Source organism: Panthera tigris, chromosome F2, assembly GCF_018350195.1.
Source record: "Panthera tigris isolate Pti1 chromosome F2, P.tigris_Pti1_mat1.1, whole genome shotgun sequence".
Classification (NCBI taxonomy): Eukaryota; Metazoa; Chordata; class Mammalia; order Carnivora; family Felidae; genus Panthera; species Panthera tigris.
This window is the reverse complement of record NC_056676.1, coordinates 46,601,593-46,619,305: the sequence shown is the minus strand read 5'-3', so window position 1 is coordinate 46,619,305 and position 17,713 is coordinate 46,601,593. Positions and strand designations below refer to the sequence as shown.

Genomic DNA, 17,713 nt, shown 5'->3' with positions numbered 1-17,713 from the left:
ATCATTCACCCCTCCCCTTCCTGTGCTTTCTCTCCTCCCAACATAATTGTTTATTACTTTTTGGTTCAATCCACACACAGTGTTTTCATTATTATGATTATGTAAAATAAACATTGTTCATTACTGAGCCAAAAACTGAGATTTTGTTTTGTTTTTCTCAACGTTTTCTTCTTTCTGGAGTTGATAATTCCTTTTATTTTGCATTTGTTTTGTTTCCTTAAATATCTAAGTCTTTCCATAGTTCCAACAGCTCTGCAAACTGATTCATTATACAATCCTTTTTAGATCTCAAATCTATCAATAATCAGAATTTCCTAGAGAAATTTTTGTTGGAGTTCACAATGTTCTTCTCTAATCTAAACTGGTTGGTTCCTAGGCCTGCCCCACCACTGTCATTCTGGGACTTTCCTTCACCCGCATCTTGGAAATTCCCTTTCCCCTCTGCATTGTTGGATCATAAGCCTTCTTCCTCTTTCTTGGTTACTCCCTCATCATGGAGCATCTTCCATTGGCTTCCCAAGAAAGGGTACATCAGATGTCAACTTATTTGTATTTTGTGTGTTTGAAAATGTCCTTGTTTTGTCCTCATACCTATTCAATAGTGTGGCTGGGAATAGAAATCTAGGCTGAAAATAATTTTCCCTTGGGATAATGAAAGTATTTTTCCAATGTCTTCTTACTTCCAACGCGACTATTGAGAAGTCCAATCCTATTCTGACTCTTGATCTTTTATATGTAACTTTTTAGTTTTCTCTTTGAAAACTCTTAAGACCTTTTTATCCCTAGATAAATCAAATGCAAAATATAAAGGAATTATCAACCCTAGAGTTCTGCGGTGTCACAATGGGGTATCTTGGTCTAGGTCCGTTTTCCACTCCTGTGCTAGGCATGTTAGACAAGACCCGTGTCCTTCAGTTCCAGGGCATCTTTTTGTATTATTTCCTTGATAATTTCCTTACCATCACTTTTCTCTATTCTCTTTCTGAAACTGCTTTTACTGGGTGTTGACCCTTCTGAATTACTCCTCTAATTCTCTTTCTTACTCATATTGCTGTTCTTTTGTTTGCTTTCAGGGAAATTTCTGTAACTCTATCTTCCAATGCTGGTGCAGAACTTTTGAAATTTTCATTTCGTATTTCTGATTTCCAAACACTCTTTCTTGCTTTGATTATCCCTTTTTCATCACATCCTATGGACGCAGGATTTTCTCTTCTGCCTCTAAAGATATCAAATCTGCTTTATTGTCAGTGTCTGCTGCTCATTCATCATTTCTGCTTCCTTCATAGATCCTTTTGTCTTCCTGTTTGATTATTGTATTCTCTGTCCCGTTGGATGCTTTCCTCTCTGGTGATTGTTGACTGCCGCTCGGATTGGACTTAAGGAAGAGGCCCTAAAGAGCTGATTGAAGTTCTGTGTACATGGATGGGATTTATTGTAGGGTGCTCAGGTAGGCAATGACTTTTTCACCAGGAGCCTCCAAATGTGCACATGTATAGGTCTTTTTCCTGGATTGGGTTGGTGTCTGCAGGAAAGAATCTTTCAGTCTCCTGCCCTTGTCGGTCTTAGGCTAGGAGGGGGAAGAGGCAGGGGAGAAGGGCTCATTTAGTGTGCAAACTTTCACCTGACACCAGCTTCCCTCTGTATCTGATGTCGGTAGCACAAAGTCTCTCTGATTCGGTTTTTCTGGAAAATAACTCTCCTGCCCCAGGCAGGAGGGGGAGTCGGGGTTGGGACCTGCAAGTCTATCTGCCTCTTATAAATATTTCTAAATAATCTCTCTCTTTTCAGGCCCCACACCATCCCCTTTTACAGGCTTGTCAAGGTTCTATGGAACAGTAGAAACTGACCCCTCTTTGAGCTGTGTTACCCCGCCCCCCGGCACTCCGTTTGGACTTTCCTCCTTCCTGCCAATTCCTTCACCGGTCCAATGTCTTTATACACTGCAGTTCAAGGTTACGTTATGTCTCCCATCATGTAAGAAACCTTTGTGGAGAGGTCGGAACTTGCTCTACCCACCATCTTGAAACTGATGGTCCTGGCAGCCCAGAAGTCACTGCTGGGAAAACCTGCCTTTTGTGTCAACCTCAAATCAACAAAGCCTCTGTGCAGCATCTGGAAGGGCTCGAGACTCTAAGGATAATAACAGCCGCAACAACAATGGCCATTTTTCGTAGGGCTATGTGCCACTTTGCATAATCCTCGCTACAACCTACAAAGTGAGTGTGATTATCCCCCATTTACCCAAGAGGAAACTGAGGCCCGGCAAGCTTCAGTAACTTGGCCCAGTGTATCCCTTTGATAAGTGGCAGGGTGAGGATTTGAATCCAGTCTGGGTGGCCCCAAATTGCCTCTCACAACCAAAGCCTTACAAGTCCACCTCAAGTCACCCAGCGAGTGGCCCTTAAATCTTGGGTATCAGCCCGGACCCACACACTAGTATGCTTCAGCGCTTAAAAGCTGGGGTGCATCGTCTCCTGGTGCAAACAAGTCCCCATGGAATACATGTTCCGTTCAGCCGTTCGCCTCTTGTGTTTGAGGTGAGCCCTTCAGGTGAGCAGACCTTGGATCTGCCGCGTGCAGCCGCGAGCTGATTTGAAAAGCACCCAGTTCAATAGGACGACTAATGAGACCAGCCGCCCTCCCCCTGCTTAGACTCCCGCGGATCTGATCGCGGAGCTGCCTCGGGAGCTGGCGTCACCATGGTGATGGTGGCGGTAGCCGGTGGCGGAGGGAGGTGGGCGTGGGGGAGAGGGAGCTGGGAAGAAGCCTCCTGCAGCGGATGGGACGAAGGGTTCCTTTGAAGAGCTGGGGTGGGGGGTGCGGCCGTGGGGGCGGGGCTGCGCCCACCTGCCTCGCCCGCCTCCCCGGGGCTCACGTTCCCACCTCTACCCCTGACTCACCACGCAGGTGACTCACAGCACCTGGGGTGTAAGCCAGGCAGAGGAGGCGCACAGACGCCCAGGGTGCGCACTGAGCTCCAGGGGGTGGGGGCAGGGCAGCATCTGGAGGAGACCACCCCCCGAGGGACCTGAGCTTCGCTTGGCCAGGGTTGGGAAGGTGACACTGAGGGCCCACTCTGCTGGCCTCCGACCCGACCCTACCTTCGACTCCACCATGTCCTCCCTGGTCCCCGAGCCTGGGGACACTCATACCCATTGACACTGCTTGAACCAGAGGGTGAAGAGGCCTCTGGGCTCATGGCTTTCCGTGGGCTGGGTGCCCACATACATAGCCAGTGTCCCCTGAACGCCAGTCCCTTCTCCGGTCCCTCTACAGGTTTCCCGCCGCCTGCAGCACAAAGACAAGACTGAAAGCAGCTGACACACACAACCTTCCCCTGCAGCCCTGAATCCTACCTCTGCCCCCACCCCCCAACGCTCTCCCCTGGGCCACACGGGCCCCCTTCCGTTCCCTGCAGTTTCCTCATCACGCCCTGCCCTCTGTCCGGCCAGACAGCCCCCTCCCTGCTTGTGCCCCTTCTGGAGTCCTCTCAAACACCACTTCCTCAGGAACGTCTGGCTTGGCCTCTCAGATCAGTCACTCCTCCCCTGAGGCTCCCGTGAACCTCTTCTTTGCAGCGATGGTCACAGCTGCCATGTCTTCATGGGATGTCTCCCCCTTCCTGCTGGACTGGAAGGGCCAGGGAAGAGCTAACGTTTCCCGCAGGAAAGGAAGCTTTCCTTGAGTACCCGGCCTCAGGGTGGGGTACCCGCCATTCGCCTCACGTTTCGGAGCATTTGCCTTCTTTCCCACAGCCATCAGCCCTGGTTCCTATGTCACTCAGGATCCTGTGCCCCTAAGGCCCCCCCACCAGAGAGGCTGGTACCTCTCAGCCCTGCAGCCCCAGCCCAGATCCTTGCAAAGGGCTCCAGGGAGTGAGTCACCTCTGATAAACCCAGGCAAGAGGGATTTTGATAAGACAGAAGGAAGGGTGTTTACACGTGGCCCTTTGATATCAGGCGAGTCTGTGGTGTGGGAGGCCAAAGAACATCCTTTAGAAAGTGGGAGAAGTCCTGCTAGGAAAGAGAGGGGAGGCAGAGTAACTGGCTGCCTCCAACCCATATGTCCTTGAACTGATTCTAAAAGGGATCTGAGTCAGTCCTCCTAGAGAAAGGTGTCTGACTACATAATGTGAATCAAATGCATTCTCGAGCTGTATGACTTTGAGTAAATCATTTTACTTCTCTGCTTGATAAACTGCCGGAAAGCCAACTCAGATGATCTATTGAGGACCTTTTGACTCTAATAAATATTTATGGATCCCTTAGCATCTCCTTTGGCATGTACTTGAATTTGAGTCTCAAGTCTAGCATTCCCTGGTTTTCCACCTCTGTAAAACGGAGCCTAATCACAGGGCTGTGTAGGCCTCCAGCCTGGTGCCCTAATCCTGGGAGGAAGGGGCTGGCTATTCTTTCGTTACTGTTCCTCCCTTTCCTCACCTCCCAAGGAGTGTGGAATGAGTGGGCGCAGGTGTTTGGAGACCGTACGTGACGTTTCTGAAAGGAAGCTCCCGGCTTGTTAAGAATGTTCCAGAGAGCCAAAAGATTGCTCCTATACTCTTCTGTGAGACCTTGTTCCGGACAAACGGGTACTACTTCGAGAGCCAGCAGAACTGGGGAGCCCATCTGAGCAGAGGAAAGGGAGACAGAGTGGGGGCGGGGTGCCCTGTTCAGAGACCAGCCCATAAAACCTTCTAGAAGACTAGAAGAGATCTTGGAGGTGGCCTGCCCCACCCTCCTGGTGTGACATACAAGGAAACAGGTTCACAGAGGTGAGGTGAACCCCCCAGGATCATCCGGAAAACAGGTGGTAGAGCTGGGTTGAGAGCCCAGTTCTCCTGCCACCGGGGAGAGATTGCCTTTGGACTTTAGTTACCCATTGTAAGTTCTTTTGAAGCCTAGGGCCCTGCTCATTTCCATCAAGGATTAACAGGGAACTAAGGTATAAAGTCCAGGGGGTTGGAGCTAATTTTCTGAGCAGTGGCTTCCTTTGAGCTTATGAACTTATACACAGAGTACAGCAAAACGTAGTAACAGATCAACAGTGAAGACTGGCTTATCAGTCATGAAAGGTCATTCCTAACTCTTAAGTTTCTATTTGATTAGTTGGTTTGTTTTTAATATTAGCCAAAGGTAATCATTCATCTATGGACCTCTTGAGACTCAGACAGTGTATCAAAGAGCTCACTAAATTGGCAATAGATACCGTGATGAGAAGGAATATCGTGGTTACTCAGGACCCAGGATGGGGCAGCCCACACATCTGCATCACTGCCTCCCTGCAAAGGCCCAGGGAGGGACCACCACATGTGACTGACGAGGAGTGTTGAGTATAAATCTCCTAGGAACACCCTGAAATAAACCAGTGTCCAATGAAACCATGGAGGAAGCAGAGTTAGACGGGGCAGAGTTTCCACTTGTTTACCAGAGACTAGAGAAGGACCCGCAGGGTTCAAGTCCTCATCTCCTGGAGTAGGAGCAGGACTCTCTGGGTCTTTCTCGCCCTGTGATAGAAGGAAGTGGAAAAGTTGTATTTGTCGGGTCCTGAAGAATATGATATGGTCTCCCGGGAAACAACCTCCAGCCCAGGGCAGGAGAAAGGGGCCCACTATGCCACCCAAGGGTAGCCCTACAGGCCTTGACTTCCAAAACCACAGGTGGTGCCCAGGGCAAGGAGTGGCAAGGAGATAAGGAGGAAGAAGATGGGGTCGTGGGGGCTGGGAGGTCCCTGCTGTCATAATGGTTGGAGCTGCAAGTACCTGGCACAGCCTGTCAGAGACAACTGGACATAGAGAGGGAGATTCTGTTCAAAAAACTCCAGAAAAAGTCCCAAGTTTCCTTCCAGGCTCTGACGAGGCACGAGGACCATGTTGCCAACAGACCTTGGGGGACGTGGAGCGAAGAGGGAGTGAACCAAACTGTAGAATATAGAGTGTCCAAGTTAAGAGGACACACCCAGGAATAAGGCAGCCCGGTTGGAGTCTCAGCTTGTGCACTTACTAGATGTGTAACAGGCATTGGGTAGATGTCTAAAGCTTGGTTTTCTCAACTGGAAAAAATTGGGACAAGGATACTCACCCTAATGTTGATTAAATGGTGGCACACATAGGAAGTACGTATCACAGCATCTGGTACATTAGAGTAAGTGCTTGTATTGGTTACCTGTTGCTGCATAACAAATTACCCCCAGACTTAGTTACTTCAAACAACAAACATTTTCCTTATTTTATTTTATTTTATTTTATTATTTTAATATTTACTTATTTTTGAGAGAGAAAGAGAAAGACAGAGCACGAGCAGGGGAGGGCCAGAGAGAGAGGGAGACACAGAATCTGAAGCAGGCTCCAAGCTCTGAGCTGTCAGCACAGAGCCTGACTCGGGGCTCGAACTCATGAACCGTGAGATCATGACCTGAGCTGAGGTTGGACGCTTGACTGACGGAGCCACCCAGGCACCCCACAATAAACATTGTCTACCCACAGCTTCTGTGGGTCAGGAAACTGGGCACAGCTTAGCTGGATGCTTTTGCCTCAGGGTCACTCAAGAGATTATAGTCAAGCAGTTGGCAAAGAGGTCTCATCTGCAGGCTGGGCCGCAGCAGGGAAGGGACACACCCAGGCTCACTAACACGGTCGTTAGCAGGCCTCAGTCCCTCAGCATGTGGTCCTCTACACGGGACTGCCTCATGACATAGCAGCTGGCTTTCTTCGGGGCACCCAACCCAAGAGAAAGCAACAGCAAGAGAGAAAGTGTTCAAGGAAAAAGCCACGGTCTTTGAATAGTCTAATCTCAGAAGGTACCCCATTACTTCAGAGACATTCTACTCATTCTATTCATTAGGTCAATAGATCCAATCCATACTCAAGGAGAGAAGTCACACAGAGCATAAAGATCAGAAGGCGGAGAGTAAAGACCATCTTAGGAAATGTCTATCACAGTGTTTAATATTACCTGTTTTTATTATTCCACAAGTTTCCACGTCCATGTTTTGTCGCTGCTGTTCTTTCCACCAGAAAGGCCTGCTTCCAAATCTTTACATTTTCCAATCCTTCCCATCTTTTAAGGCCAGACTCCAATGGTACTTCCCTGACGCCTTGATTACCGCCACCTTGCAGGAAGCAGTTGTTTTCTTCTCTGAAGTGTGTGTGTGTGTGGAGGGGGGAGAGTTTGATGGGAGAAAGTGACAAAGTACAGCTCTTTTGTGCTCCAGATAAATGCAATGACACCTAAATGAGAAGGACCAAGGTAACTCAAACACATTCCGTGTACTTTTTCTTATCAACAGGCCATCGGTTTTGGCATTCTGGGTCAACAAGGGTACCGGCTCTGTTAGACTCTGGCAGAAACTGCTTTCATATTTCTGCTCGTTCTGGGCTGGCTGAGCTCCTACCCGTTTGCTGACCCTTAGGACTAGGCTTTGCTAATAAAGGTGACATGGGTCAAAAAAAATAAAGGGCCTTCTGTAGGTAGGCTCCAGCACTCCAAGCAATGTACAAACACAGAGCCTGCTGCCTACCGTGGAGATAAATCATTTGGCAAATAAATTGAACCGTGGTGGCTTGTTCTTCTGTGATTTCCCGTGTAGGCTTGAAAACTCCATCTCCCAACAAGGTTCTATTAGGCCTGAACAGAGCCTTATCCCACACCACAATACTCTTCTCTAATGATCCAGGCATCGCAAAACAGGAGGAGCTGCCATAGGGTTTCCTTGGGGGTCATGGGCTGCTAAGAAAGAGACAAAACCAGTGCAGCGAATGTGGCTTATGTGGAGTCAAGGATCCAAATGAAGCCAATTCAGCCACAGCCTGGAAAAGAGGGACATCAGGTCAACTCAGGAAAAGGGAAGGAAATTCACATGTATTATCCAACTGTTGTATGCCAGACCGGGCAGTTAATATTCATGGCCTTATTGAATCATCAGGAAAGCCTGGGGAGGGAGGGGGGTATTTCTCCCCATTTTACAGGTAAGGAAACTGAGGTTCAGTGAGGTGAATTGGCCCACCCCAGTTTACATCACCAGTAGAACCCAAGACTGCTGGGCTCAATGCCTGTGTTTGTTCCATGATCCCCTCTTACAAATGACAGTGGAAGGACAAAGGGAAAGGCAGGGCTTTAAGACAAGCTAACTAAAGTAACTCTAAAAATAGCTATTACAGACCAAACATAAAGCTGCATTTAGTTCTCCAACCTCCCAAATCAAATTGTAGCAAGGCTTCCCTTGCTGTTCCTGAGTTGGAAAAAAGCTGTCTTCTACAGTGACAACCTGGGGGAGAGGGCAGGAAAGAATACTTAGTGTGATTATTAACATTACCCCCCCCCCCAGTCCTCTGCCCCCATTACCACCCCATCTTTATCAGAAGATACGTATTAAAAGTGATGACACAACCAGAGAGTTAGCAGGATGGAAAATCTAAATCTAATGATCAGCTTGCATTCTTGTGTGAACTCTTCCCTTCTCCCCTTACTCTTTCTTACTCCTACTTTCTGTTCTTTTAAGATTGGGCCCACTGTCCTGTCCCAAAGGAGATGCCTGCCAAAAGGAAGTAGAAGGCTCAAGTCAAGAGAAGACACAGGACTGATTCAAGGCTGTGCGGTAAGAGCAGCCCCAAATGGTTGGTGCCAATCCCTCTCTGCTCACCTCAGCTTGATGACATGGAAAGGTTTAAACGTCTGTTGAGTCTTTCGCGGGATGTGGTTATGGAGAGACTGGGAGCTCTAAAGAGCCCACTCAAGACAAAGAGCATGTGTCCTGTGATCTTCTCAATAAATTAGCACCGATTCTCTGCCAAGAACTGGGCTAATAGGTACAGTGGGACTCAACTGTGTGGAGACTCAGACCCTGTCCTCCAAAGATCTAGAATTCTGCAAGAGAGGTATAATGTGCAAATGTTGCTTGAAAATAAGACCACATGTCATAAATGCCATTAGAAAAATAGAATCAAATTAATATTCCTTAAAAATGAAGGAAATCCTGATACATGCAACTAACTTGAATGAGCCTTAAGGACATTATTCTAAGTGAAATAAGCTAATTGCAAAAAGACAAATACTGTATGATTTCACGTATGATTTTCACTTATTTGACTACCTAAAGTAGTCAAATTCATTGAGATGAAAAGTAGAATGGTGGTGGTCAGTAGAACGGGGTGGTGATGCTTAATGGGTACCGAGTTCCAGTTTTGCAAGATGAAAAAGTTCTGGAGATTGGCTGCACAACAATATAAATACACTTAACAGTATTGAACTGTATGCTGAAAAATGTTTAAGATGGTAAAATTTATGTTATGTGTATTTTGCCATGACTAGATATAAAAACAATTAACGGAAAAAAAACTGCTAGGGACCTACAGAAAACGAAGCAACTGTATATGTAACTAGAGATACCCAGGAAGTCTTCGTGGAGGAGGAGGCATTTGAACTGAGCCCCTTTTAGAACAGAGAGGCTAAAGCTGGACAGGAATAGGACATCCCAGGTGAACAGAGCAGCGGGAGCAAAGGCACACCTTTAAAAAAGTAATAAATCCAGAAATTTCTCTCTTCCATTGCATCAACTCTTAACAGACATTTTTCCAGTGATCAAACTGCTGGAACCTGTATCTGTGACTCTCTCCTGTGACATCTCAGCAAGGCCAGGCTCTCCTGCTTCTCCCTCCCTTCATCTCTCTCCCTCTTTCTGTGCATGCCTCTTCCTGCCTCTTGTTCTCCCTCTCTCCCTGGTGTCTTTTGAACCTTCTAAAATGAAATCCTCGACAAAGGTTTGCTTTCAGCCCAGAATTAACCTTCCTTGAGGTCTCTTGACTAACAGAAAATACCCAGAGACTCTCACACCTTTATTAACAGACGTTGTTTTGTTGTTCCTTTTTCTCCCTGGATACCAGAAGCTTGAGAAGAAATTACCTCACCTCCTACAACAGGCTAGGTCTCAATTGTAAGAACGGTCTTTCTGACAGACATTTCCATTGTCAATTCTCCCTGATTAACGGCAGTTTTATAGAACAGCACTCTGACGGAGGAAAAGGGAAAGATACAGATTTATACTTAATTCGTGAACAGAGTCAAAAGAAGGGTGGGTTCCACCAAGAATTTCTTCATCTTTGGAAGGATTATTAAAATCACAGCTTATTATAATCCCCATGTTCATCATGGAGATCTATGGCCGGCATCCTTTTGTGATGAGAATGGTAACCGGGCCCAGGGAAGGCATCGAAGGCTCCGGAAAGAAAGCCCCCCTGCACAGGCCTGGGGATTCAGGACGGGCAGGCAAGAAGGTTCATTTGCTCGGGGAAGAGTCGTGGAGCTCAGTCTCCCCGTCCCCAAAGTGCAGACTCATGTAGTGGGAATGCGCAAAACGTGCCTGTGAGAGCGAACTGAGCTGACCTGAAGTGAAACCCCGCTTCACTCTGCCCACTGCGATTTGGAGAAGCTGCCAGATCTCTGGTTAGAAAACTGCTTGTTTTCGGTTTTCTGTCTTTTCACCCGGTCCTTCATTTTCGATCGTTACCTTTCGTTCTGGTTGAGGAGGACGCGCGCCTTTTTTGGGGGGTGAATCGAGCCACGGCCTGGGCATATCAGAGGAAGCATCATCACGGGCCCTGTCTCCTCTCCACGGTGTCTCCACTCTAGAGAATTCACGTTGCACTTTTTCTCACCCCTTCGGCTCAGTCTAGACAGATGGTAAGTCATCCAATGCTAGAGAGAGAGCAGAGATCAGTGTGAACATTTACTTTGTTGTGCTTGATCGCTTTGGAGTTGAGGAGGGAAATCCAAGTTAGGGACCACAGTCTTTCCTCGGTGTCTATTCAGTTCTATTAAAAATTATCACAAGCAGGGGCACCTGGGTGGCTCATCGGTTAAGCGTCCGACTTCAGCTCAGGTCATGATCTCACGGTCCGTGAGTTCGAGCCCCGCGTCAGGCTCTGTGCTGACAGCTCAGAGCCTGGAGCCTGTTTCAGATTCTGTGTCTCCCTCTCTCTCTGCTCCTCCCCTGTTCATGCTCTGTCTCTCTCTGTCTCAAAAATAAATAAACGTTAAAAAAAAATTATCACAAGCAAATCATGGACTCTCAGCATTGGGTGGAACCTCGGGTATTACCTTAGCCAAGCCACGCATGATGCAAGAATCCTCCAGAAGCATCCTAGCTGGCTGTTGCTGGTTCAAGCAGTCACACATTTTCCCTCATGGAGGGCGAGCTCCTTTTAAATTTTTTTTTTTTTCAATGTTTATTTTATTTTTGGGACAGAGAGAGACAGAGCATGAACGGGGGAGGGACAGAGAGAGAGGGAGACACAGAATCGGAAACAGGCTCCAGGCTCCGAGCCATCAGCCCAGAGCCCGACGCGACGCTCGAACTCACGGACCGTGAGATCGTGACCTGGCTGAAGTCGGACGCTTAACCGACTGCGCCACCCAGGCGCCCCCGAGCTCCTTTTAGTAGTGAATTGACTGTTGGAAAACTCTTCCTTAGACTAAGTGAAAACTATAATCTGCTTATTTAATGGCATCCACCCACAGACACTAGCACCTGGTATATATGTGTGTAGACTGACCGACGGACAGGCTGACTGACTGAGTCAGTGATTCCACAGAGTAAACTGGCAGCAAGGAGGAGAACAAGGTCAGGAGAGAAGACAGTTGCAGTGGCGAGAAGTCATGGGCTGAGTAGAAAGCGAGGAGAAAAGAACGTTCTTCTCTAAGGACTTGTTTTCTCCCTGGCGAGGAACAGAGGAGAAATGATTGTCCCAGCAAATGTTTCCACTCCCTCACGTCTTCTAAACAAACCAAGAGGAAACCCCAAGAATCTAATTCATAAGTAAATCACCTTTCACATTTGTGAAATGAATGAAAGTACTTTTGATTAGTGAAAAGTTGCTAAAGACAAGTATTGCCGGTTTCCCTAAGTTACTTTCTCATGACTTCTCTCCCTCCCTCTTTCTCTATCTCTCTCTCTCTGTCTCTCTCTCTCTCACACACACACACAACGCCATGTGCATGTACACACACACACACCAGAGCTTACAGATCATGGCCTCCCGGCCTCCTCAGAGCAAGCTAGCTAGATAAAGCAGCTAGCAGTGACCTTTGCCTTAGCTCTGTCACCCTCCCCCTCTGTCTCTCCTCCTTAAACAGCTGCCCGCCCCTCTGCCTATTAGGAGGGCCGAAGGTCCTCCCTCCCCTTCCCCCGACTCCCACACACCCATCCACGGCTCCATGTTCTTGCAGGGCTGCTCAGCTAGAGCGGGAGCCTCCTCGCCTGGCAGCAGTCAGGCAGCAAACACGCAATGCATCTTTCCTGCCGCTGTGTGGGAGGGTTGGGGAGAATTCCCAGGGTGCAGGCTGCCAGCGCTCCCCTGAATCTCAAAATGAAGACGGCTCACCCAGGCTCGCACGGCTTCACGTGGGGGTCCTGAACTTGGCCTCCGACAATCCGACATTTCCCCAGCCCGTTTTCCTTCCCACCCCGTCGCATACCCTAGGATTCCCCCATCTCCGGGTACCACAGAGCGATCCCTTCCCTGTAGATGGGAGAGACGTCTTCCTTTGCCAAGATGTCTCCCTACAGGAACCCATCCTCCAATGCGGTCCCTTCCAGGGGTCACCGGAATACAGCGCATGGCAGCAAAGGCCGTAGAGGCTGGTACTAAAGCCACCACTTGTGTTCTGGCTCCTTCCTGGAGAGGTAACCTCCCTTACTGCAGGTCTGGTATCTGGGATTGGGATGCCGTGGCCATCACAGCCAAGTGAGATGGGTGGTAGGCAACCGTACGCCCTTCTCTGGCGGCAAGGACGGCCAATCCGGGTAATACCAGGCAGATCCGGATCCTCCCAGTGTTTGGTGATTGAGCTACAAATAGACCCTCGGCTTTTTGCCTTTCATTTTGCAGATAACTGTAGTTATAGCTCATCAAAGGTCTACAAGACAGTCTCTGTGCGCTAATGCTTACAGAATTCTCAATGTGGAAAAGATCCTAGATGTGAATCAAGGTTAGGGAGCTCCTCCTATGCTTCTGACCTTCTGCTGGCAGGTTTACTTCCATTCACCCGATACAGGATGTCTTTTTCAACCCTATGAATTGAAATTGGTCATTGCTCTCTGCCCTCTATCAGCACTTTGGTAGACCAGATACTCTAGGAGAAGCTTCATGTGGCTCTGTCTGCAGTTAGTGGGTGAGTGGGTGCCCTGCCTGTCTCCTACTCAGACTGGGGGCTCCATGAGGGCAGGTCACATTCTTCCTGAATCCCTCCTGGCTCCTAGCACAGACTCTCATACACAGGAGTTTAAAAAGGGCCCATGTAGTAGAGTTCCCATCTTCTGCTTTCCCTTCTACTGAGCCAAGAAATAGCGACCTAGCCTAAGCAATGGGAGTCTGGCCTCCATGAGAATGGCTCCCATGTATAGAAGGGTTTTTATTCAAGAATCTGGGGGCACCCTGGGTGGCTCAGTTGGTTAAGCTCTGACCCTTGATCTCAGCTCAGGCCTTGATCTCGGGGTGGTGAGTTGAAGCCCTGTGCTGGGCACGAAGCCTACTTAAAAAAGAAAAGGTGGGGGGCGCCTGGGTGGCTCGTTCGGTTAAGCATCTGACTTCAGCTCAGGTCATGATCTCAACAGTTCGTGGGTGGGAGCCCCGCATCGGGGTCTGTGCTGACAGCTCAGAGCCTGGAGCCTGCTTCGAATTCTGTCTCCCTCTCTCTCTGCCCCTCCCCTGCTTTCTCTCTCTCTCTCTCTCTCTCAAAGATAAATAAACATTAAAGAAAAAAAAAAAAAAGAATCTGGTGAGACCAGAGAGAAGAGTTAGAATGTGCTCCAGATGTTCTGCCAGAATGAGCCCCAACAATATGTAGGGGCCTAATAGGGGCACTTGTACCCCAATGTTTATAGCAGCACTCTCAACAATAGCCAAATTATGGAAAGAGCCTAAATGTCCATCAACTGATGAATGGATAAAGAAATTGTGGTTTATATACACAATGGAGTACTACGTGGCAATGAGAAAGAACGAAATATGGCCCTTTGTAGCAACGTGGATGGAACTGGAGAGTGTGATGCTAAGTGAAATAAGCCATACAGAGAAAGACAGATACCATATGTTTTCGCTCTTATGTGGATCCTGAGAGAAACTTAACAGAAACCCATGGGGGAGGGGAAGGAAAAAAAAAGAGGTTAGAGTGGGAGAGAGCCAAAGCATAAGAGACTCTTAAAAACTGAGAACAAACTGAGGGTTGATGGGGGGTGGGAGGGAGGGGAGGGTGGGTGATGGGTATTGAGGAGGGTACCTGTTGGGATGAGCACTGGGTGTTGTATGGAAACCAATTTGACAATAAATTTCATATATTGAAAAAAAAATATATGTAGGGGCCTAAGTAAGCCCAAGTCTTACAGGCTTGTCCTCCCCTGTATGACCTTGGCTTAATGACAGGAAGCCACACGCTTCCTTTGGCCTAAGATGCCCGGAGCAGCGTCTGTCCTCCCATTATGTGTTGTCAGGATGGTAGCTAAACCTCTCTGATTTTGCTGGATAATTTCCATTTCAAGTGTTCTGTCCCATCGTTCCCATCCATTCCCGTGTATGCGTCAGACTGTGCCATTTCCGGTTAAGAAAGCAGAGTTTGGACTCCCACTCTCCAAGAATCCTTCTTTTGGCTCTTCATACATCCACTCTGATCGTTTGGGTTCCCCCTAAAGCGGACACAGGCAAGACACTGAGACAAGAACTCAATCGCAGTGTATTTGGGAGGTGCCAAAAAGAAAAAAAAAAAAAAAAGACGGAAATGGGAAAAAGACAAGAAAAGGAAGGCAGCTCATAAAGGATCTGCGATCTAGCCAGCTACCAGTGTGGGGTCACTTAATCCCGTCAGGGAAACTCTGGGGCTGGTGTCAAATGCAGTGTTCAGAGGTAACTCGCCTCAAAGGGGTGGAGACCAGGGGGTCCTTCCCCGGTGCTCATCAGTCACTGGCTGCAGGATGCTGCCTTGGGGCTGCTCTCAACCTTCCATCTGTTAGCAGGTGGCGCTCCAGGGCGAGCAGACGTCCCTAGGCAGCAAGAAGATACCAGGGCTGGCTGGTGGAAGCTGGAGTGGTGTGTGGGGATTGCAAATGGCCAGGAGGCGTTGTGGGGCACTGACCAAGTGCTCCTCACCGCCCCCCCCTCTTCTAGGAGACACAGCTGTAATTCCCCTTGAGGGGCTGTGGCTTGTCATGCCAGAGAGCAAAGCCCTTTGAGAACAGGACCCAGGATATAAATCGGTGGCTAAAGAGACTGAAGAAAAAGACACCGAAGAATGTGGTGGGTAGGCACTAAGGCTGACCCTTCAGGCCTCCCGACTCTGCGTGGTCCAGTCTGGTTAGTCACGTGGGGACTGGAGGCAGAGCACAGAGCTGTTTCTAACAGGTGGGTGGGTGAGCCTGACCCCAGCCAGAGGCCCGAGGGTGTCCGGTTTCACGGGGACTTTAGCAGGAGAAAACAGGAGGAATAAGCAGGCGTGGGACACGTCGGGGACTCATAGCTACTGGGGACCAAATGCCTGCTACAGGGCAGCCCTTCCCATCCATTGGCTTATTCCAGCCTCACAACACCCCCTCCAGATCAGCACATGACCCCTGAGATGGCCACCGGGGGTTGTGCCTGCTCAAAATGGCTTCCTCTTCTTCTGGGCGATGCTGATTTAGACCACGAGGTAGGGCGAGGGCTGCCAGTCGTGGTCTTACATCGATCTGGCCACAGAGGCTGCTCCAGCTACCGTTCACCCTGGTTTTCTGGATAAGTATGCTAAAGCTCAGAAAGGTTAGGTCACATGCCAGAGTCACATATCTCCCCGGTGCTAGGGCTGGGAGACCCTCCGTGGATGTCTGGCTCCGAGGCCATTGCACTGGGTCCTCAGGTCAGTTTCAGCAACAGCATGTGGGCTAGTGCCAATGGGGAGCCAGAGCTGGCTTTTATTCACAAGAGACCATCATCCATATTCTGTAATTCTGCAAGCCAGTTACCGTCGTGTTGTTAGCTTGGGGGTATTTACACCACAGAAATTGGCAAATGATACAAAACCGGGGCTTCCTCCCACCTGTTGTTAAATATTAAACACATGCATCTTGGAAATTCATGTCTTCCCTGGGCCCCACAGGGACATTCTCAATGGCCCTTTGATGTCCCACCAGATGCCTAGTGCCCACCTGATGTCTGAGTCTGGTAAGAAATGTCCCCAGTCGGGGGCGCCTGGGCGGCTCGGTTGAGCGTTCGACTTCGGCTCAGATCATGATCTCGCGGCCCGTGGGTTCCAGCCCCGCGTCGGGCTCTGTGCCGACAGCTCGGAGCCTGGAGCCCGCTTTGGATTCTGTGTCTCCTCTCTCTGCCCCTCCCCCACTTGCGCTCTGTCTCTGTTTCTCTCTCAAAAATAAACAAACATTAAAAAGTATTAAAGAAAAAAAAAAGAGATGTCCCCAAAGAGTCATAGGTACTTGGTTGGGCCTTCCCCAGCCTGCCATCAGGGGCAAGCGCAAAGCTTCTTTTGCTTTTGATCTTACACAGTTCAGCTCAGCTTGAGGCTCCCATTGAGTGTGCTGCGGGACTTGGCAATGACGTAATCCCTGCATCCAGGCCTGCCTCGCCCGGGAAAGGGAAGAGTTTTAGGGGAGCTCAAGCATGATCACCCCCAGCTTGCTTGTGGAGTCTTCCACAGAGAAAGGAGGAGAGAAGTTTCTTCCTGTGAGATGAGTGGGGAACCCAGAGTGTCATGGGCATGAGCACACCTTCCTCTGGTTTGTCTTCATCACTCTTGGGCTGAGGTAGTCACAGCCCTTATTTCTAAGATCAGACCTTCTTGGGTCAGTTTTGGCTCTGGTCATTGAAAACAGAAGTCAATGACACAGTTTTAGGGAACAGACTATCCTCAAAGATACATCCCAAAATAGATACTCTACCTTGTGTGTGTGTGTGTGTGTGTGTGTGTGTGTGTGTGTGTGTCTGGTTGAGTTTTGTTTGTTGTTTTTCCCAGACTTGGGAGAGAGCCCTCCAGAAAAGCAAAAGTGGGAGACTTCTGTGGGCTTTGACTAGAAACCAGGATAAAACAAGTCAGAGGGGCAGAGAGGTCTCCAGTTCCAAAGAGGAAACTGGGGGAGACGGGTTAATTCCTCCGGGTCACGAGGGTCCTTGCAGAAGGAACAATTTCCAAAGCTAACAACATTCCTCTAAATGCCTGCCTGACAGCTTGGCCGAAATCCAGCTCAAAAATGCATTTGAAAATTTTAAGGCAACAACTTAGATAATTGTATTCAGAACTGGAAATAAGTGACCTTGGGCTAAAACTTCTCCAACCCAGTGGAACGATTTAAATGCACGTGTTAGTGCTGATATTTAATCCTCTACCAGCACCCAAGACAGCAGAACAATCCTTCCTTTCAAACTTTTTCAGCCTCCTCCCCTCACAGAACCTTCCAGAGCTAAGCAATTTGGACTTTAAAATGCTAGCTGTTCTTGCTTATTATCTCCCAGTAAAGTGCTACAAGGGTCTGAGTCCCATCTCCTGCCTTCTACCCTAGCTGCTGCAGATCGTGTGGATGACATCAATGTGGCAGGGACTGTATAAGCCCCCCATGTTAAAATCTAACATTAAATGGCTGAGCACCACCCTGCCTTTTGACTCAGCTCAAAGAATAAGAGCCTGATGCTTTCTTTAATTTGCAGGCACACTCAGGCTGCAGGGCACCTCTAGAGGAATGAGCT

The 17,713-nt window shown here is 48.7% G+C and overlaps 1 long non-coding RNA gene across 1 annotated transcript in view; it reads left to right on the top strand.

The window, feature by feature from the left end:
• Positions 1–8,699, top strand: part of LOC122235078 — a 39,025-nt gene extending 30,326 nt beyond the window's left edge. The window contains exon 3 of the long non-coding RNA XR_006213193.1: positions 8,497–8,699. This is a non-coding gene — a long non-coding RNA (uncharacterized LOC122235078). The remainder of the gene's footprint in view (positions 1–8,496) is intronic.
• The last annotated feature ends 9,014 nt before the right edge of the window (positions 8,700–17,713 follow it).